The 22,194-nt window shown below is 48.1% G+C and overlaps 1 protein-coding gene across 3 annotated transcripts in view; it reads right to left on the bottom strand.

Moving 5' to 3' along the window:
- Window positions 1-22,194, bottom strand: part of hipk2 (homeodomain interacting protein kinase 2) — a 61,988-nt gene that overhangs the window by 23,295 nt on the left and 16,499 nt on the right. The gene's annotated exons all lie outside the window — the stretch shown is intronic.

The following is a 22,194-nucleotide window of genomic DNA, read 5'->3' as shown; positions in this document are numbered from 1 at the left end:
AGCTGTGACCACAGCACCTTCAATGAATCATAGCAGGGTATTGAAATATGAGTGACAGCTGCGTGTATGCGTTTGCTGGTACTGGTCAGCTGAGCAGCCTCAGAGGGAGTGAACTGTAACTGAGAGTTAACATAGATAGCCTTTAAATGCTCAAAGGTTGTCTCTGGTATCTCTCCCAATCTGACCATCGCACATTTAACTCCCCATTGGGCAAAGGGCAACCAACGTCACGGTGGCACGCACACGTGGAGCGCTGTCGCCGAAGCGTGGCACGTTCAATATTAGCACACAGGATATGCTGCAATGACTCACATGGCATGCCCTTATGTCCTTACACTCAATCTGTTTTTCAAATGGGGCTGTGTTCATAGGCGTGTTAGATTATATATCCGATTTACTGTTAGGTAACACGGGACATCAAACACGTGTTTCATTGGTCTGAGGATATACAGTATTTGCTGCTATGGAGACTCTCTCCCTCCTTGGAGAAGCACTGTGGGACCCTTTTACACTTGGCCGCTCTCCTTCTACTGCCTCTGCTCTGCAGATGCTTCCATTAGCAACGCTAACAACTGGAAAATGCTAACAAGGAGCTTAGCTACAGTGCAGCTAGGTTGTACGCTTCGACGCCAATGCAGCGGCTCATCGCTCCGGCTTGGTAATTATATCTTTCCGGTGGTTATTATTATTTACCAGCAAGAGGCGGATCCTATCTTAGGTAATCCATCCAATTTCCACCTGCAGCCAGCCGGCTGTCCACAGCTCCCTACAGTACCCTCTATGCCCCCAACCCCCCATCGCCTGGAGCAGGGGTCAAAGGAACACACATTTTTCAACAGTGGTACGAGAGGTAGAAACGTCAGAGATGAGGAGATGAGGCAGGGAAAGATGGGCGGTGGGGGGGGGGGGGGGTTGAGGTCAAGAAGACGTATGAACACCCAAGAACCTTTACCTACACACACATTTTCTGTCCCTTTTGCCTCTCTTGTCAAAGGGAAGGGTGCCAAGAATGATTTGCGATCGGCAAATGATTGGTATCTGTCATACAGTGATGCTCTCTCAGCAGACAGCCTGGAGAGGACATGTAGGGGACGCAGAGAAAGAGCCTCGAGTCTCTCCAGCCCTATTAGGGTATTAGACTGACAGTCAGACAGTATTAGGCCAGTCTACCAGCCACTGGACAAACACCAACCCAACCCTCAGGCATGTGCAGCCCCACTACTGGAAAACATAGGGAAATCTCTAAACAATTTATTGAAAATTGGTAATTCATCACATAACTTGATGTAACTCAACACATCCTGAGAAAATAATATATACCAGACAAGAGAGACGTTTTCTTGGAAAACATTGAATCTGGTGTTGACCCCTTTCATAATCAAGTGTCTGCTCCCCTCTGTAAACACGCCCATGGGAAAGGCTCACACAGAGAGCTGGCTATGAGTAGGTAAAGGCAAACTAAAGGCAGAAATGCTGACAGACGATGAAAAACATTTTAACATGCAGTCACTCAACCAGGTGGTAAGCCTGTCACCTCGGCCCGAGACGTTCACCGAAATAGACAGGAATGCCGCATAGTGGGCAGCGAGACACACGCTGCAGACGGCTCCGTCAGTCAGGCGCAGGACATTGGGTCCACTCGAGGCCGAGGGATGCTAAAACCGAAACCTTTGATCACTTCAGCCGATTGGAGAGTACAAGGGATTCAGTGAGCTGGACTTAAAAATCTTCCGTCGACCACAGTGCGAGACGCAGCCCATGATAGAATGTTCTATCGGAGCCTTTTAGTCGGGAAGCCCAGCGTGATAGTTGTGTAAACTGCTGGTCAAAACCGATCGTAATCTGATCTGCTTGCTTGACTGATCTGTCTCCCTTGCTTGCGGTTTGTCTATACTTTGTGCTTTCTGGGCTTTATTGTCGTTTTATTCCTCCTGCAGTTCCTTTAGTCGAATACACTCACACACAAGAAATCGCAAGGGTATGCATTGATATCTCCCATTCTGGTGATTTAAGGGGACTGAGACAAAGATAGAGTGATAGTGGAGGAGAGAGAGGGGGGGGGGGGGGGGGGTTGAGATACAATCAATGCGTTGGGCTGACGGAGCCGTACATACAGGGTATGTGGTTAAACAACAGACGTCGAAAATCCATTTGAAATGTGGCGTCTGAGAACATATAGCGAGGAGCCGGGGGGGGGGGGGGGCGCCGGCCAAACGTAATGACATGCGTCTCCCCGCCATTCAAAACGCACAAACACGTGTGCGAAACACACACACACACCAGCACAGTTTCAATCATAAACGCTGCTCTGGTTGACTTGTTCCTTATTTCTGGGCCAAGTGAAAGAGCCCATGGGGGAGACATTTGCAAGGCGGACTGTAAAATTACCCTCCATCATACCCCCCCCCATGCGCTGACATACAGTACAGCATGCGCTACACTCTTCTACCCCCCCTCCCTCCCTCCCCCTCCCTCCCCCCACTCTCACTCACCATCTCTTGTTTGACTAGCGTCTCCCTTCCTCCCACCCGGTCGGGCAGTAATACCATCTCCTGCATAATCAAATTCTACTCTGTGTGACATGAATTCTCGGTGCTCAAGGCTGCGCTGCCTCACAACAAGCTACGGGGCCTCAGAGAGCAGTAACTAAAGCTCACACAGGTCCTATAGAACAGCTCCGCCATCTCTCTGTGAAATTTAACACAGGGAAAGTCCTCCTGGAGGAGATTTCCCCCCCCCCGGTAAACCTTCTTTATCTGCTTGACTCGGTGTCTGCCGGCCTGTCTGCGCTGCTCTCCTCTTTGTGGGGTAGATGTGTGAGTCCCTGGAGTGCAGCCGGCCCATGGTTGATTAGAGAGATCGGATAGGATAGACTGACAGAGGCTGATGCAGACTGTCACCCAGATGTGGCCAGATCACAATGACTGACCCGCCCTGTCCCTTTGTCTCGAATTAACATCACAGACGCCATGGCGGCGATCACATGAGCACACAGGAAAATAAGCAGATCCCGAATAACACTAACGCCCTCCAGAATGCCCTTTGGGGAAGGTGAGGCCTTCAATCAAAAGTCTTCCCTCCTCGTGCTTGTGTCCCTCGATCTGCCCGAACATGCCGCCTTGCCTGCTGGGTCCTCAGACACCTCTTAATTTAGTTTGTCGCGCTGCATTTTTTCCTGAAAGAATTAAAAATGACAATCACGTAGACAATCAACAGCAGCACTGTTGGCTTGGCTTTCCGTCCCGCCATGGCTTCATCAGAAGAAGGTCTCCTTGCTAGGACAGACACAGACAGATAGAGCTGTGGGTAGTACCTTTTTAGACTTGCAAGTGACAGCGGCCGTCGCTCATGTCGGGGTCAGGCCGAGCCGTGTCACCAAGGGGACACATGTGTGCTTTAGTTTCAGCCTCATTAATACACACGTTTTCCGCTGAGAAAGAAATGCTTGGCTAAGTTCATGTTTTCGCAAGCGTTCGTTTATATGTGCACACATTGATCTATACAACAAGTCCGATGATGTTTCTCTGTTTAAATACACTCTGGGATCTGATCTGAGAGAGATATGAATCAGACACAGGTGGACAATGTTATTTGGCTTCTAACCATCCTAATGTGTGCTTGTTGCCAATAGCGTGATGAAATGCAGTTTGAACTCCATTATTTGAGGAGGCAATAAAAATATGAGATGTTTCAAAAACAATCAATCACAGTGACAGGTAATTAATTTGACCAAGCATGCAGTGCCCTGCAGCCATTTGTAAAAAAAAAGAGTCACAGTTAATCACCTCTCAATGACAATACCAATGTATTTTCCTTGCCTCTGTCACATAGAGTGATCCTATTCGCCCGTCCGCTACACGGCCTACCGTGACAAACGTGATGCATGCTCGCACTTTAACATGCCATACGTTGTCTATTGAGGGAAAACAAAAGCTGTACAGCAACAATCAATACAGCATTATCCTTTTCATGTAGCCATTGCTTGACGATCCAATTGTTATGGACAAGAGGGGCATTGTTATTTCTGCTGCTGTGGCCTCATTCAAAGAGAAAGCAGACAGCTTCGACTCCATCTAAAAGGTAATTTGACACTGATTGATCTTTTCTGATCACATTGCCGTGTCCACCGTGTAGGCTCATACGGAGGAGAATTAGATAAGAGTACATTGGTGTGTCTGTTTAAGAAAAGGGAGTGACATAAATGTATTGTCAAGGTTTTGCCCTTTAAGTTTCACTGTGGTGGACCAGTTCATCACTTACTTAATTCAATCTGGTTCTGACGAGGTTGATAAGAATAACAACTGAATCATTTTAATTATCTGTTTTTTATCAACGGTTTCCTTTTTCTTTTATTTTAAATGTCATGTGTCCATAAAATATGTGTTTTCTACAGCTCAAGGTAAACATACCCAGAAAACCAGATGAGAAACGGTCCTAGTCAAAGGTATGAATGAAAAACACCTCCTGTTTTTGTGGATCTTCAAACTGCTCTTAGTCATTAGTTTCTATTTTGCCCTCAAGTTAAAAAGCCATAAACTAAGATACAGACAGGGGGTAAGGTCATGTTTACGAGCAAAACAATGGTCTGAAAAGAAGTGATAGCATCACCCCAGAAGGGAGACTGTTGCTCTTGGGGACTCTAATGACAGACACGATCGTTGAGCTCCTTCAAGGAGGCCGAGATATATTTCATGACAAGATGTACCAGGGAGAAGTTTGCAAATATGCTTTCATCGTGGGCCGCATGCAATCAAAAACATTCCACACAGATTTGCATGTCCTACGACAGGTCTGTAACTGATGGTTGCCTTCCAGGTGTTTTCCTGTCTAGGCTTACTTTGCCCAGAAGACCATCCCCTCTCACTGAACACGTAAGCACACACACACACACACACACACACACTCACGACAAAGGCACCCTGGCTCTGAATATTTCTTCTTGTTGTTGGGTTGGTGGCATTAGACACTTTTAGGGCAGCCTGTGGAGCAACTGCCCTGGAGTCAATGGGAATTTCAAACTGGTGCTAAACATGACACGTTTACTATGTCTTCGGCGAGAAATCATATGGCACCGAAGGCTGTGTACAGAGGAATTCTCTCTGTCTTGTCTACTTGTCTCCCTCCTTCTCCGCTTTCACTCTGCGGGTGTGTGTGTGTGAGCGCTCTGAGGGTACCAACGAAGCTCTGACCTCCCAGACGCCCCCGACGCAGCCAATCAGATCGCTTCGCCCCGACACGTAGGGCACTGTAGTTGGTTGGGTGGGTGGGAGATGTGGCCAGTGGGGATTCAAGTGGCGGAAAAAAAAAAAGCCAGGGTAAGAGGAGGGGGGGGGGGGGGGGGGGGGGGGGGGGGGGGACGGCGCCACAGGCTCCTCTGTGCACTTTACCCCGACCCGTTGCCCAGAACAGGACAGGAAATCTCCAGAACAAAAGCCCGCTGTCACCTCTGCCTGACAGGCTCGCTTCTCAACAAAGCTGCTCTCAGCCGACCCGGTCGAACCGACCAGTCCTCCAGGGAGGCAGCTCGTTGTAATCTGGTTCGGTATCACATTCCAGACGTCTCTGGTGAGCGAGGCGAAAAAGAGCGCGCCCCCCCCGTACCCTGAAACAGGAAATGAGTGTGATTGTCGTTCCTTTCCCTGAGAAGACGTCTCAGCTGTGGCCGACGGTGGGTTACAAAAACATTGCACGTGCAAATGCAAACATGCCCGAGAGCCGGTGTGCACAAACACATGGCTGCACCCACGAACGGCCTCACGTGATCCCTCTTCTCCTCGCTTTGAACGTGTAGGTATGAACGTGCACACAACACACACACACACACACACACACACACACACACACACACACACCCTTCTCCCAGACATCCCCGCGTACAGCTGCGTGCCCCGGGCCTTCGCTATCTCCAGCCCCAACCCACACACACATCAGCCATATTCCACGGCCTCCCAAAGCCCCGGGGGGGGGGGGGGGGGGAGCTTCACAGCTGGGCACCGAGCTGGGCTTCACGCCCCCCCCCCCCCCCCTTCCCCCTCCTCCTCCTCCTAACTCCCTCCCGCTGCTCACCATCTTGAACACCCAAAAACAAACATAACTTTCTTCCCCCCCTCCCCTTGCATCATTGGTTGAAACGGACATGAAGGGGACACACAGCTCACACACGGTTCACACGGTGGGGTCGTACAGAGGTGGCTGATCAGGCCGGAATGTTAATGAGGTTGTTTGAATTCTGCTGCTATCGAATATGGTTTCATCTTTTTTTTTTTTTAAGGTGTGCCCAGTGGATAGGGTTACAAATATATATACATACATACCTGTCAGCAGACAGATTTAATCTAATAAGTCCATTTGTGACCGTGAGGCTATTTTGTCGCAAAAAGCAACACCTGTCCTCATCGTGCAGTAAATAAAGGTGCGAGCCTCTCTATGGGACCTCTTCAGCAGTGACGTACGCCGGTGAATGACATTTAACTATCAAGTAAGGGTGAAGAGAATGAGTTTATAGATGAGTCATGTCTAATTAGATATCAATATCCTCATGTACCAGCGAAAAGCACTTTCCTGACATGTATAAAGCTTCATTTGGGAGAAAAAACTCCATCCTGCTTACAGGTTTCTCACTGACTCCATGAAAATCCAGCGGAAAACACACAGCCGACAAGCACAGCAATATGCCCCCAACTGGGAGTGCATCTGAATGTTAGCATGCACATGTGGGTGTATAAGTGTTCATGGTTATGCGTGAGTCTGTAAATAGTTAAGCTCTGTTTTTCATCATTTCAGTAAATGCCACACAGTACATCAGTTTAGCTGCATGCGACTCCGACCGTTTCCACATCGGTAAGAGAGGAAAGCCCATCTTCCGTCACAGCCACATCTTCAGTGCGCTTAGAGAGCCCAAATAAAGCACACGTTTCTGCACACACGCACGCACACACACACACATGCACGCACCATATCTCTGATGAGCTGACACAGAAAACTGGATTTATTAAAGGGGAGGGGGAGAAGGAGGGATGCTGAATGCGTGTGTAATTTTCAGTCGTCAGAAATGGACACAGGTTACAGTACACAAAAAAACACAGTCACACACCCACGCACACACAAAAACAACAACCCACCCCCCCCCCCTTGCAGACGTAAAAGTGCATCACTCTCTTCAGACCTGTGACACAAAAGCCACAGCGGCGTGCAGGCTTATCCCTCCACATCCCTCGAAACGTGGCACAGCCCCCAAAGAGCTCCCCGGCGCTGCACATGCCACTTTCAATTAGTTCCACAAAGAGAGTCTTCCTCCACCAAAAGGAAGATGGGAGCTCATTACTGAATTCCTCTCTACTCTCCCCTTTGAAATATAGATCAGGAGCCATGTCTGACTGCTGGGGCCCAGGATGTGCCACTCGCCGACCCACGCCACGCCAGTCCAGAGCAGATGAGCTCAGAGAGCCGTCTCATGGATGAGCAGCTCCTCGGATTTAACTCTCTGTCTCGCCATTAACTCCTTGCCTACAATTTGCTTTCTCTCACCTCTTATTTTTCTCACTTTCTCTGCTGAACAGACTCCCTGAAGCCACAGCACTCAGCACCAACAGCCACAAATGGGAAAACACCCGTTGTAATGGTTTGATAAGAGCGTATGAGAGAAACAAATGTGACTATCGAACCCCACAGTGGTGCTATAAAAGTAAGCATAGACACAGAGGAAGGGGGCGATAAGGGGATGCAAATTAATTCAGGTATTATAATGAAACTAAAGCTTATCAAAGCTGCAAATGTTGACTGTTGTGTAGGAGTTAATTAAGGTGAGGTTAAACACACAAAAATCCAGCGGCTCAAATGCACTCTGCAAAAAGAAATATGACATGAGTGCAAATAAAATAATGCATGCCAATTCTAAATTATTCGGAGCGGGGACGCGTGGTACCGACGCTGTCATTAAAAAGATGGCAGCTGCATTCACTCAGAGATTAAACAGTTGGTGTGAATCTGTTTCTTATCCGGGGCAGAGAAGGGAACACAACACGCTCTGCGATGCACCAATGCTAGTTAATGGAATCCCCTCAGGACCCAAATAGCACGTTCACCGACATCGACTGTTTACTTTATGAGTGATAAACTCATTAAGTGCACCTGGGCCTCCATGCTGCTGCTGCTGCTGCTGCACCCCATTCTAAAGACGCATGTAGACGCGTGCGCGTGTGCCACTGTGCACCTAGCTTTATGTACACGCTGTATGATTACACTTTAAATGATCAATTTACCATTAGCGCCGTCCCGATTCCGGAAGCAGTCAATGAGGAGCTTTCGGGCTAAAACGGATGACCGCTGGGGGAAGAGACACGGGACCCTCCGACAAATTAGTGTCGGGGGGGAAAACAACGAAATGCGGTTGAGCCCCGCAGTTAATCGTTTCCCCCACTGTCAATCCGCCCAATGCACAGAGGTATCAGACACAGGGGTTGAAGTTTTGGTTGCTAGGCCACTGGTGGAGATTCAGTGAAGCAAAGGGGGGGGGTGGAAGGAGGGGCGAAAGTGAAAGTGGTAGGAAAGGAGGAGTGGGTGGCTGTAATGGCAGTGAGAGAAGCAAGGTATGGGGGTCTTGATACTCGCTGTGATTCGCTCTCTATGCAAATCACAACAATCACAGGAAATGCCTGGGCCCTAGCCGCGGCTAATTGCCACGGCAATAACAAAGGAGGGCTTCCTTTGAGCACACAGGCAAATTAAACATTAGTTTGGAGTTTTCCTGGAGACAGAGGGATGTTATAATTACCCAGAAACCAACACATCAGCACTTTGCGCGCTACGCGTCCCACTCTCGTTGCCTGGCGGAGGAAAACAAATCTATATCATATTCTATGAGGGAGTCGTTTGGATGGAGGGGGGGGGGGGGGGGGGGTGGGAGGTGGGAGGGAAGGAGATACAGATAATGAGATGGAGCGGGAGGGAGGGGCGCGGGGGGGGGGCAAATATAGTGAAGGGCATGGAGAGAGATGAGAGCAGAAAGCACGGGATGGGGGAGGACAGAGATGGAGATAGTGGCGGGGGCATAATGAGGGGAAAGGAGGTAGAGAATGATAGCCTGTCTCTCCAAACCACTCCATACTGGTAGAGAGGCATCAAAATCTACACCCAATATTAGCATATTGACCCCCACCCCTCTCCTTTGGCCTTTTCCCCCTCATTATCATCAGGCATGGTGCATGAGACACAGGAAAAAAACAAACCACGCTTATTTCCCGTCACATATTAGCCTAAATGTCACGGCATCGATGAAATGAGAACACGGAACAAATGGCGCCGTCTGTGCAATGCAAATATGTGCCAGTACGCCCCCGTCTAGCTGGCCACCCAAGGGTTAAATCTGCGAGCACTTCATTAATGTGGGTCGGTGCAGTGGAGCATGTTGCAGGCGAAAACAAACAAGGCTGGGTGTAGCTGAGATATGCAACCATGTAAAACTTCAGCAGACGTCCTTGGCCTGACCCCGGTCAGGAGGGTCCACATTGGGCCTTGAGCGACGTTGTGGGATGTCCTGGACGGCTGGTTCTATGTTTGATCGATGTCTGAGGGCAGTCGCAAAGCCCTGCCACATCCGCCTCGTCTCTCTAACCTAAACGTAGCCCCTAAAACGGGCCTGTGTCTCCCTGCAGCCTGACTACCTGTCTGTGGCTACGCTTCTCACCAATCTGCTGGACGGCTAAGCCTGTCTCTCCCTCCTCCCGATGGTGTAACCGGCGTGAGCGTCTATCTGTATGCGTGTCTGACTGTTTTTAGGTCAGGTCTGCTTGCTTGCCAGATGCAAAGATGCATGAGCTCACACGAGTCACTGACCATGCCCTGGAAATCTAATCATCCAGCACAGTTGGATGTTTGTTTGTGCTTGTAGGCACAGATGTGCATACAGGGGTGCAGACGGCCAGCCAAGTACACAAACAAAAGAAGTTTCAGTTTCTATGATAGGAGTCATTTTGTGTAAAGCAGAGACAGGCTTTTATGTGCTCCTGTTACTATTTGTGCTCCAAAAGCACAAGTTGTGTGTTTGATTAGTCACACTATTTTAATCCCGTTCTCACTCTATGTACCCATTTACACACACAAACACACACGTACAGCAAGCCAAACTCATAAAGCACTCCCCCTCTAATTGGCATGTAGTCATTTTAAAATCTCTTGTAATAAAAACAACTTTTTTTTCTACCCCAAACACTTCACCATATTTATGTAATGGAGCTTGTTATTTTGCGCTTTAATATTCCCTCTCATATAACTGAAAGCTATGTGAATAACAACCGTAACAGACCCCAGGTCCTCAAGGATGTGTATTTTGGAGGAAAATCTGGGCTGTGATGCTGCGTTTGTAAGCAATCTAGAGCAGTAACATCAGCACATTAATTGCAGCGGGGTTGGGGCAGGCATGTGAGCCATTATGGCACCGGGCGGACTGATCGGCAGGAGGGACACAGAGAAGGGTTTCAGACACCAGCATTCAAAAGGGAGAAGGAATTACATCACTATGTTGGGGTTATGTAAAACACTAGACCTGCTGTAAGACTCCAGCCCCCCTCTGAGAAAAACTATTTAGTAGGAAATAACTCCTCAGGAGAGAAAGAGATGGCCTCTTTGGCTCAATCGGACACGTTTCTCTTTGTTTTCAGGATGGACTACATCAGTAAACAACTCTCAAGAGAAGAAGAGTCAGTGAACTTTTGCATCTCTCTAAACTCATGCATGAGAATGAAGAAACGCATTCCCAAGAACAAGTCACACTGACCCCCAGCGCTAAAGAAATTCTCATTGTGATTAAAAAAAAAAAAAAATGATAGACCTGCTGGCGAGCCGGCACTAGAGGGGGGTATGAGATTTCCCCCTTCTCATCACTGGGCCTAAGTCTATCCCATAGGAACCCAGAGGGGAGATCAAAGCCTGTGTGATCCAGTGGCTGTTATATCACCCCCCCGGCCGGCTCTCCCACTGAGGGCTCTCCTGTTACAAGCTGGAGGAGAAGGAATACGAAGCATTGACCTAGTCCCGTCCATGCATGCAACCTGCGAGGAACTCATCTCCCTGCCCCCCCCCCCGCACCCCTCAATTCCACCCCCGTCCCCTTCCTCAGATACATTTACATTCCAATTTGCATTCAATTAATTAATTTCCATTTCAACCGCACTTGCATGTTTTGGAATAGTAATGAGCGGACATCTGCACTTGCTGCCCTTAAAGCAAAAATGTGTAAATATTCACATTCAGCATCGCTCTTCAGCATGTCTGTCAATTCTGAAATAGAATTCAAATTCACTTCATTGTGCTCTTTGTTACGATCTCGGATTCAGAATCAGCTCTGCCTCCCTCCCGGTTGCCCGTGTGCTTCCGAGCAGAAGCACGGACATCTCAGTGGAAAGGCATCTCAATGGGCCCACTATTGACCACACATCCACCCGGGGTGGGAGCGGGTCAATGTAACAGAGAGCAGGGGACCATTTTGGACCACTTAACCATAATCAGTAAATGCACCCCAGTCGCAATTAGCGCAGGGCCACCCTGAGAGCGTTCGTTTTGCTCAAAGCTCCGTCTGTGTTTCATTCTGCACCACAGGAACCTTGTAATGCAAATAGCTATTCCCCCCCCCTCCCAGGCTTAACAACACCAAAGGAGGGCGGAAAGGGGGTATTGGAGCATGTTGCTGTGCTTACTTGGAGGGTGTTAAAAAAAAAAAAAAAAACACAGTTGCTTCGCTGTCTTTCGAGTGGATATAACCTATAAATCTGTGTCTATCCTCACAGCGCATCGTTCTGCTCCAGCCGAACGTGAAGTAGAATAAACCTCTCAAAAGCTGGGCTCACTCGGTGGGAAGCAGATCGAGGGTCATCGTGTGCTGTGCTCAACATTCGTGACCTACGATTTGCTCTGGTCGTCCAGCTTTGGCTGTTTGCAGTATATACAAAGGGGCTGTTATGACTTCACCCTCAAACGCTGCGGCAGTCGGCTTCATGTCATTTCACCCACAAAAGGGCCGTCTCTGCATGAATCATAACTTTTTGGGACTGAAAACAAAGAGGGGCCATGGATGTGACAGGTAGCTGGTGCTGAGCCTCTCCACTGCACCAGCACTCTCCTTGACTCCTTTATGATTCACTGCCCTTTGTCAGCCATCCCCCTCCCACCCCTCCTCCCACCCCCCCCCCCCCCCCCCCCCCCAAGGCTCCCGCGGTGAAATCGTAAACAAAACCAGAACACGGATAAACAAACAGACATGGGCCTCTTTTTTTTTTTTATCTGATGCCGGCCTTTCCGTAGCTATGATCGATCTAAGCCGCCGTGTGCATTAACGATTCAAAGAGAGCCGGAGAGCCGAGCGCACGGACGTGCACGCGAGTTCAAGGAGTTAAACTCTTTCCTCCTGCGGCAACGCTTGCCTTTGACTGATTCAAGAGCGGCAGCCGTAACGCTGTCACAGCAAGGGTGTCTTGTGGGTACAGATAAAAGACTGTAGGACACCTGTTAGCACTCTCACACACACACACACACACACACACACACACACACACACACACACACACACTAGGAAGGGCACAATAAGTACCTGACCTCCTTTCTCTAAACCACCTGTTTATTCAAGAGCTGTATTCACCCAGGCTCACGCTTTCTTTACAACTCCGCCGTGCCACACAACAGGCACGTATTCTGTGCATGAGCCGACATGATTTCAGTTGGCAATTTATCAATTTTTCTAACGTCTGATTAGCACAGGATCTGTTGCATGTTCAGAAACCTGCTCGTGCAAAGTTTCCAGTCAAACACCCAACAACTGTATGAGGAAACACACAATGCTGCCCCGTTGAGCTCCCTTCACTTATGACCAGCTGAGAGGGATAAAGCTCAGTGATCCTATATGTCCTCTGGATGTGGTGATTGAAATGCCAGGCAGATATGCGTGAGGGACAGAGGTTAAGGATAAAGGAAATGGAGAGAAGAAGGGAGGGATGGACAGAAACGGGAGGGGAGGGGGGGGGGTGGTGAGGTCAACGGAGAATGACGCCGATCGGAAACATGTAAAAAAGAAGCAGAGAGGGGGAAAGGGGGGACGAGGGGCAGGGATCACTAATGAAAGTCGCCTGCTGTTTTCTCAGCTGTTCTGCTCGGTGCCCTGAGCAGTACGGTGGACAAGGCCCGAAATGTCTCGCATTGCTAAAACTCACTAACTCACTAACACTCTCATTAGGGACGGTGAATGAGCGCACCCAAAAACCCACATCTTCCAACCACGTCACCATGGCGACATGGAACAACAGGGCCGGTGTGGGACTCTGGGCCTTTGGGGGGTGTTCTGTGCTCCTCCAGCACCTACGGTTGTTATGTCAAGTGCTCGGTACACATATTTAGCCAGGATGGCAAAGGTGGAGAATGGGCTTCTGGGAGCAAATTTAACAGCAAAAGAAGAAAACCTTTCTGCAAGAAAAGCTATGGCTGAGATCCATTAATAATAACATTGTCGTGGGTAAAATCGACACTTTTTTACTTCTCTGAGCGGGAGCCTGAACGCACAATGCACACAGCTGGTAACAGACTGCAGATGAAAGCCAATTTGGTTTCTTTGTGAAACCGAGAGCTTCAGTTGGACCACAGGTCTCTGTGGAACAAAGACAGAACGAAGCGAGGGAGGAAGAGGAAGAGATTGAGAGGGAGAGGGCGAACAAGCTGGGCAGCGCCCCCCCCCCCCCCTCCCGGCCCACCTGGGCAAACAATAGCAACGAGATGAGAGTGTGGCTCAAGGGCCCTCACTGTCCCTAAAGTACACCGCTGTTGGTTGGGGCAGGCAGGCAGATCAAAACAGCCTCTGTCTAATTCAGGTGTTGCACCTTCAGAAGCACATGGACAATTTTGGAACAAGAGCGTTGGTTGCTATGGCGACGGCCCGCAAAACAGCCAGACTCTTTTTTTTTTTTTTTTGTGAAATGATGTGCGCTAATGTTCTTTGGTTCAGTTTGTTAAAAAACACAGCGCGGCTAAAAAGGTCTGCAAAAACTTTTGAAAGGTAGATGGATGAATTCCTCTCAAATTAGAGTTTTATGCTGGAGCCTCTTTTCACGTTGAATGCCCCGGATCCGGGGTTAATGGATTTGTGCAAGATGTCTATACTGAGCTTTGATTTCTGCAAAAGCTATTCAAGCCTTTAATGTAGTAGATACAAAACACATTAAGTATCCACTTTCATGTCAGCAGTAGTTGCTCAGTTGCTGAGTTGTGGAATTCTGCTTCAGGGATGGTTTGAATGTTGATGGCAAAAAGAGTCGCCTTGAAGCCAGTACGAACGTGGAAACAGAACCACAGATGGGGCGATGCATTTGAGTCCCATCTATACAAGGGGAACACTGTGGCGGGACCTGGAAAGATGAGACCTGGAGCACACGGTTTATAGTAAGCGCTTTAAAAAAGGTCTCAGCCAGATCTCCTCTTTCCAGACCCTGCCTCGGCTGTCCTGTCTGTGGGGGCACCGGCTTGTGCGCGGACAACAGCACTGCCTTTGTTTTCAAAAGGAGCCATCTGTTTGATGATATATAGATTGCGGGCTGGAATGAAAGGCCGCGCGGCCTGCTTTCCCCGACGTCACTGCTGTGTTTGAAGGGGCCGATGTGAGTTACGTTCGCTCCGTTCGCACGAAACACCCTGCGATGCCGTGTTCGCTCACCTGGGGCCACGTTGCATGTGTTCGCTGTATACGTATGTGTACTCCCTGACATGCTGCGAATGGGTCAACCCTGGTTGGGGATCTAAAAATTCGGAGATATATAGCGTCTTAATGCTCTTTGGTGCCGCTCAGCTTGTGCCACTCAACTACAAGCTGAACTCAACAGACAAGCCGGCGCTCCCCGCTCATAAAACACTGGGACAAAGCACACAGGAGAAGTTCATTAGTTTGTGTCTCTGTTTTCTGTGGCATTTAGCAGTTTGAGTGTAAAATGAAATAATAGGATTCAGTCTGCAGCCACCTAAAGCAACGGGTTTGCAAAGAAGTCGACCGAGACGCCTATGCATGCTGCGCCATTCCTAATGCTAACCCGTTTAATATTTAACCAGGATCCAATACAGGAGTAATTATTTTTCCAAACAAATTACGCTTCAGGCCAAAACCGCTGCAATCTGATACACCACAGCAATACATTCTCTGTCACAAGACACTATTAGTCATTTTGAATTATTTATCAACTATCGCTGGAATAGGATTTGCTTCAGACCCGTTTTATGACTCGCATACCGTTTGAACGGAATCTTGAGTGGCCTTTATATTAAAAAAAAAGCAATTTCTATGAAAAGCTGCTCTGGCTCATCCTCAGAAAAACCCTGGAGACGTCCACGTGTGAGGAGTTCACTGAGATAAAGGGTCAATATAAGAATGACGGCGCCGACGTTTTCTGTGGAAACAGCTTTTCTCGTGAAAACACGGTTTCAATGAAAGACTTTAGCCCGAAAGACTGCACAATGATAACAGATAGCTGCAGCAGTCATTTCTTATACCTCCCTTACTCTTGTGTTGATCAATATATTTATGGTTAATATATAAATGGTTAAAAATGTTCAGGGATGGTTCTTCTAACCCGAGATAATATTTTGTCGTTGCGATGGCTTGGACTTTAATTTCGTCAACAAAACATTGCTTTTCACAGTCCCCCCGTCACTTCAGTAAAAATAAATCATATAAAACATTTCTGATCCTGCTTTATAACTTCGTGAGTGGTGCTGAAAATAGCCTGTGTGGTAAGAACAGAGCCTCGTTTAATTCAGCCTTCCGCAATGACAAATAGGAACATTTTTATAGAGCGACAACTGTCACCATGAACGTGAGCTATGTTTAACTGGGACGTGGAGCGTCTTCCATCAAACACGATCAACACACTCAAGAGAGAGGGCGAGGCGTGACGTAAAAGCAAGCGGATAAAAATCGTCAAAATGCCCGTATGAGGAAGATCAAGTGATTGTGTTGAGCACAGGGATGAGACTAAATGAAGAGAGGGAGAGATGGAAGGAGGAGGAGGGTCGTCAAAGCCTTTTTTTTTTTATCCCCTCCACACCAGAGCGTGTCGGTTGAGCGATGGGGAAACGCCTTCCGCTGCAAATTAGCCAAAACTATTTACCCCGGTATATGCACATTAGCAAATTCCTCCAAGTGAGAAAACAAATGCATCTGTTTGGTTCCGTTGGAACATTCATTGGAGCAATGCATGGGCCTCTGCACACCATGCATTCTCTGTCAAAGTGGCAGTGAGTCCAAATACAGGCTTACACGCACACACACGCACACACACGCACACACCTACACGCAAAGCCAGCGTGGAGCAAATTGCGGGTCCCTGCCGGGCCTCCCCAATCCCCCCCCCCCAATCCCCTCCCCAGCTGGATAGTTACAGCTCGGATCACTTTCTCTTAGTGTCTCTCCTGCTGAGGTCCAATCGCTGTCTTCACAGCTCTCTCTTTCTGTGATTAGGCAACTTCGAATTTCATCAATACTCTTATGTCCTCCCCCCTTTAATTCAAGGGTCCCAAAATGAATATTTATCTTTCCTTTTTTTTCTTTTCTTTTTGTCGCGAGTCTTCATTGCCCTTGTTTCATATTTTCCATTCTGGTGCTAGCTTTTAAATATTCATGGAAGTGGATGGAAGAGGTGAGGGGGTTTGAGGAGAAGGTGGGAGGGGAGGGGAGGGGAGGTGGGAGAGAAGAGAAAGGGAGACGGGGCGGGAAGAAGCCGAGGCGGCGCACAGCGGTGGGGGGGGGGGGGGCTACCCCCTCTCTGGAGCTCCCTGTGGAGGGATGGCGGGCATTCAGGAATGGTGGAAGGAGAGGATCAGCAGGGGGGGGGCTCATGATTTATTTAGACCCGGGGCCACCTGTGCCAGTCAGCGGCTGATCGCAGCCGTCACCTTGCCATCCCACGGGTGCTTGACTCCGTAAAAGAAAGACAAACATGTGGCAAGCAGGCAGAATACGGGCTACTGCTCAGGGAAACTTCACCCGTCCAGTTAATGAAGTGAGATTTTGTCTCCATTGTTCGCTCTTTCGGTCGCAACCCTACCGTTGAGTTTGGACGTTTAAATGACCATCCGCTCCATTTTGTCATTACAGCCTTTCCTGTCATATGGCGACTCTTCAAACAACTTTAAGGTTGAGCAAGTGACCCCCCCCATGCACATGCTGATCAACTGAAAAGCTTAGGGTGAGGGAAAAGTACCGTGTTTCGAACAGGCCAATCGATATAGAGCAACCTCCCTGAGCTTTAGTGGGCGGATCACTGTATTTTATGAAAGCAGCTTGATTTCCTTCTGCTTGATTTCCTGGGAAATGCATGGAAATGGAACTGCGAAGCAGTACAAAGACAAGTAGCCAGGATGAAACGATGTGACGAAACAGAAGGCTCTGTGTCATCGTAGGAACACGTAGTTTCGTACTAGCAGGGCTGCACCAGCGCAAACGCGCGCACCGCACAGGCGCTACACACAAACAAACACACCCAGTGGAGCCTGTCAGAGTGCATTGATTTGTGCATCCGTGAGCTATGTGGCCAAGTACATTTTCTCCTTAAGAGTTAAATAAATCTCATTTGTTTTTTGCCAAACTGGCTGTAAGCGGTTGACAACTGTATAAGTTCCAATGCATATGCTTGACAACCAGTAGCTAATTAGCTTAGCTCCTACATGTCACCTGCTTGTCGGCTGCTCCACTGAGACACATGGAGGAGGTGCCCAGAGGCAAATTATAAATGAGAAACAGGTTATTAGGATTCTGTCATGCATACTAAGGTGTTATGACTGTCATAAAGAGCACAGGAGTGAATACAGAGAGCATTAATTACCATTTTGGGGGTATTTCTTTTTTATTTCCTTACTGTGGCCAATCATTTCTGCAATTACTGTCACCAATAACAGGATGGTGCAGGCTCTGAGTGGTCAGAGGCTGGAAAGATTACATTTAAGAAAAATAAAATAAATCAACCAGAAAGTCAGCAAAAAAGTGACAATATGCGACAGCAGGAACCCGGTCAGGCTGAACTTAATAAAGGCTCATCTGCATTAGTAATAATCTGCCAAGGCTCGGGGGGAAAGAGCACTGTTCCAGGTGCTGGTGAGGAATGCAAAACAACGACCTTCTACACACACACACACACACACACACACACACACTCCCAGCTCCGTCGCTCAACCCTCTACTTCCTCAAGGAACTTTACATAAACAACTCCAACAATACCTGTTCCAATCCATCTTTGCTATCTGGCAATCCGATCCTGGCGTTACCTTTCCCTCCATCTGGGGCACACACTTTAACACCCGAAAAACAGTAACTAATAGCAACCTCATTCATTAAAACCCCCTTGTTGTTTCGCGCGGAGGCAGGCTAAGTGTGCTGGAACGCTGGACCTGTCCGGCTGTGCAACGCAAACAACAGATAAGAGAGACAGACAAAGGCCCTTCGTACACTCAGCCCAAAATGCGGCGGCCCCAGACAGATACATATTTCAGCATATATCAGTTATTAAGGCTTCGACATAAGCCCGGTGGTGTCATCAGCTGCACCCACATTTACTGCCAGCATGAATGAGAAAGAGAGTGTGGAGGGTTCCATAATTTGAGCTTTTTGGGAAGTTTCCATCTAAATGCATTAAGAAGATCTCTTCTGCCAGAGGCCTTTTGCTGCACTCTGACAAGCATTTGGAGTACACACACATTGGTCACTTCAGATCACTGAGGGAATCAAGAACATCTTTCCTCTCTTTTAGAAAAAGTTGAATTATTTTACATGCCCCCACAATATCTTAAAGGCTTTTCCCCTCGCCCCTGGTGCCGGCTGACACCATGTTCGTTACTGCTTCTAGTATCCGGGTTGTTAAAATCAACAGTTTTTATTGTCATAGCATTAAAACTGTCCTTTCCCCGTCTTGTAGCATGTATCTCTGAAACTGCCAATGTGAGAACGCCTATCTGTAGGTAGGAAAACACACAAATGTCAAAGGGCCACAGGCTCACATCCTTGGTTGTTGCTGCAGGTTGTCCCCCCCCCCCCCCCCCCCCTTTCCTCTCTTATATCTGTCCTCCCGGGCATTGGAGACTAAATCTGCTAAGCTGTTCTGAAGCCACGCTCAAAGGTTGGCTGAAAAGAAAGGAGCTAAAATCGATAATAAATTATTTAAATATTGGGATAAGGGTGCACGTTTTCAAGCAGTCTCTCTGCTTCATAGCGTTGCACCATGAGTACACCCAAAAAGTTAGAATGAAAAGGAGCTGTAAGATGTGGGTCTGATAGAAATTGATAGAAACAACTGTCACGTCTACGCTTAGTTATTTTGTGATGAGATTTTTGCAATTTGCATGAACCAATCAAACAATTATTGGTTTGGCTTTAGTTAAGGCTTCTGTCACGGCTCAGCTAGTAGACGGGTAAGGACTGATCACCAGCTTCACTCCTGCAACCATGCACAGCTCCACTGAATATACGTACGGCTCTTTTACACAAAAAAGACAAGGCCTTTGTACTGTCCAGTCACACAGGGAGAGTGATTGCACACAGGCTTCTCTCTGCAGCCTTCGCAGCCCTGCCTCCTGCTATCTGCACTGCCAAGGATACTTAACATTAACCTAAATAGTGTCTTGCTGCATTCCATCCATTTCAAGGCCTTTACCTGATGAGATAAATAGGACGAAACATGCCTTACTGAGACGAGACAATAATCCCTTTATCTGGCACGGGGTAGGCTTGACTAGCCGGCTTACCTGTGACACAGGGTGTCATAAAAGGAAATGAGGATAAAAGAAGTAGGACCGTGGCTGGGTCACAAGTTGTTGTAATGAGGACGTAAACGCCTCTCAACGATACAGGAAAAAAAGAGACACATTACCAGAACACAGGTATGAGAGGTAAAAATACATGGAAATAATAGCGGGGAAGGCTGTACTCAAGGACCTTGGAGACGAGTGTAGAAGTGCAATAGACAGGCCTATTTGACACGGATAGATGAGCTCAGCCACATGAGCCAGTATTCACTAAGCACTGAAGCGAACAAAGTTGAAACTCTAAGCGCCCTGAGAGATGTTCTTGCAAATAGCACATCTCTTGTTTACCTTGAATGTTTCATTTGCATGACTCAACCTTGTGGAAAATCCATAAGTCATTTGCAAGGCTCTTACTGCACATGCAACCCTAACTATGGCGTCCAGAATGCAAACAGCCATGTGTGAGGCGCATAAAAACTCCCACCAAATGGCTGCAAGCAGACGTGAGTGATAATGGCTTTGTATGTGTACTGTCTGCAATCGACCTCTTTTATGACTCGCAATTCCTCCTTCCCACATCTCACCTCATTTCATTTCATCCACCAAAACGAAAAGGCTCGTTGAAAAAGCCTGAAACGGACAAAGACAGGAGGCAAGTAACTTGATTTAACAAGAATCCAAGAAGACAACGGGCCAGTTTTTTCTATGGTGGAGGATATAGAGTAACACAGAAATCCCACCTGCATGTAATCTCTACCCTCTAAACGTACCGTCTGCAGAAACAGAAACTATCCTGCAATCTTCTCATCTGAAATCCTCAAAGATGGTTTTGATGTTCTCCTCTAAGCTTCTGAACTCACCATGAACTCAACCCGCAGCAAAAGTTTGTTTTGCTGCCCAAACGGCATGCAGCGCCGAGGCACCCGTAGTGCTGCTCTCCCGAGCTCATTCTCTGAAATGAATTGTAAGACTTGCCTCATTCCTCACAATGAGACCTGCTAAAGCAAACACCCTCTTGTTGTTGACACGCTCTACATGCATTACAAGGTGCCGAAAACCCTGTGACACGCACACACACAAACACACACACACACACACACACACTCCCAATGTCACAAACTGGTGTCGGCTGCTCGTGGGTCATTTTCTGGTCAAAGTCGGCCTTTCCTTCCCCTGCTCTGGTGCCAATAGGAAATGAAGGGATGATCACTCTGCTCTCCTCCACTCCTCCCTCCCACAGAAAACAAACAGAAACACTTCATGGCATGTTGACCTGCAGCCCAGGAGCAACAATAGGCTGATAGTGGTGTTTACTTCAGGATGAGCTACTTAAATGGATGTAGCACCACTGCCCTGTTGACACAAACAATATCTTCCCCCATGCAGGGACCCTTGTATATTGTAGTTCAAGAGATGGTTGGGTAGAGCACTACTAGAATGAAATAATATGTGGAGATTTTACTGGAGATTTCTTAGCTCACAGGTTTTTCTTCCTCAATGCAGCAGTTTGAGTCCCAATACTGTTCACACAAAGTCAGCTATACTGGAAATCTTGCCATCTTACTGGGGCTACAGAAAACACGGTTCTTCTGTGCATCACATTTAAAACGCCAATAAAATATAAAGTTGACAAAACCAAACTACGAACTTCTCTCAGGATCCCCCCCCCCCCCCCCCCCTATGCGCAGCGAAAGAGCCACCACCTGGCTCGTGTGTTTTCTTGCGGGTGCGGTACGACGCCCGCAGAGCACCTGTTGTCCCCCGGCCCGCGGGCCCAGCACGCACACTTTGATTCCGCGTCCCTGTTCCCCCCCCAATTCTGCCTTCGCTGAAAACCTTAACACGTTATTTGGTATGGGCGAAAAAAAAAGAAAAAAAAAGGTCTGTTCAAGAAGCACTGGGACAAGAAAGAAAGGCCTTCCCAGAGACTCATCTGGTTCTAATGCAGAGCCCGCTGGTGTGGATTACAGGAACATATTACAGGAGAACTCGGGCTGACCCCTCATCTCTATCCCGGGGGGAAATGGGAGCCGGCTATGCCGATGTGGGGCTCAGGGTCCGGGGCAGGCTGCCACCCCACACGATTGGTGCCCTTATAAATCAGGCAAAAAGCGCTTTCTTGCCCAGACACTCCCACACGACAGTAATACACGTCCTTGCTTCCGATATATCCCCCCGCGGCGAGTCACATCTTTACCAGGACGCACCAAGTTCTGAGGGGAACTAAACAGGCCTTTGATAATCTTCAAAGTAGTACCATAACACGGTTGCTTTTAATCACACTGAACACAATAAGCAGCTGGCTACTAAGCAAGCCTTTGAGTTTTACTGTTCTATCCCAAAATTGGAAAGGGGGTTGACTACGGGGGTAAATACGCTAACAGGAAAAAGGCAGAATCAGCAGAGGCTCACAAGGCTGGCAGCAAATGTGGGTG

Source organism: Pungitius pungitius, chromosome 6, assembly GCF_949316345.1.
Source record: "Pungitius pungitius chromosome 6, fPunPun2.1, whole genome shotgun sequence".
Lineage (NCBI taxonomy): Eukaryota > Metazoa > Chordata > Actinopteri > Perciformes > Gasterosteidae > Pungitius > Pungitius pungitius.
Note: the sequence above shows the minus strand (reverse complement) of the source record. Positions and strands in the feature narration are given on the sequence as shown.